Source organism: Epinephelus moara, chromosome 18 (genome assembly GCF_006386435.1).
Source record: "Epinephelus moara isolate mb chromosome 18, YSFRI_EMoa_1.0, whole genome shotgun sequence".
NCBI classification, from domain to species: domain Eukaryota; kingdom Metazoa; phylum Chordata; class Actinopteri; order Perciformes; family Serranidae; genus Epinephelus; species Epinephelus moara.
In genome coordinates, this window is record NC_065523.1 from 1340381 (window position 1) to 1341154 (window position 774).

The 774-nt window shown below is 49.6% G+C and overlaps 1 long non-coding RNA gene across 1 annotated transcript; it reads left to right on the forward strand.

Moving 5' to 3' along the window:
* The first annotated feature begins 6 nt into the window (after positions 1–6).
* Positions 7–765, forward strand: LOC126406139 (uncharacterized). Its single transcript, XR_007571654.1, has 2 exons — positions 7–161; positions 541–765. It is a non-coding gene; the product is annotated as an uncharacterized LOC126406139 (long non-coding RNA).
* The last annotated feature ends 9 nt before the right edge of the window (positions 766–774 follow it).

A 774-nucleotide genomic window follows, 5' to 3' on the forward strand; every position in this document is an offset into this window, starting at 1 on the left:
GCCGTGTGAAGGAAAAGCTAGCTAGAAAAAACTTAAGTGCATGCATGGCAAGAGGCATAAACAGGATGACGGTGAGGTAGATAACGGGATTGGAGTTGATGTATGGGGATTTTATTACGTTTGGATTCCTGACTGACTGCTTTGGAAAACGTGGAGTCACGGTGAGTAGTGTTTCTTTAGCGGTTTGCATCAGCTGTGATGACCGCTGACTGTATGGTGTGGGATAACATGAGTTTTAGGTGAAAACTCTCAGGCCCGGATGTTTGTATGGGTTGTGGTTCATTTTTAGTTCAGGACAGTAATTTTGGCACATACACCATGCAGTGTTGCCGACCCTCTCCTGGCTGCCATCCTCGTCCGGAGCAGCTGCCGCCTCCTCCGTAAAATTGTGACTTTCCACCCTCCTCCTCTTCACTGGCTCAAAAGCATAGGCCACTGGGTTTGATGATAGATCAATATATCTTTCGGCTTCGTCCTCTGACATCTTTTCACTCGGTAAATTTCCTAAACTACTGCTTCTTCGTCTTCCTCCGTCTACAGACACAGGCCCAATCCCAAACCGGCCCCTGTCCCCTCGCCCTATTCACTCCCCCTCCGTTTGCGCGGTCACGCGGAGCTCCGCCATACTAAGGGCCGTCCCAAACCAATTATCACTGAGTGCGAGTGGACTGCTCAGCCCTTAGATAGCTAGTGTGCATCAGTGCAGGCTTCTGATGAGCCCAGCAGGAAGCGCAACATCACAATGGAGGAAACAACGTACAAATGTAAGAGTTC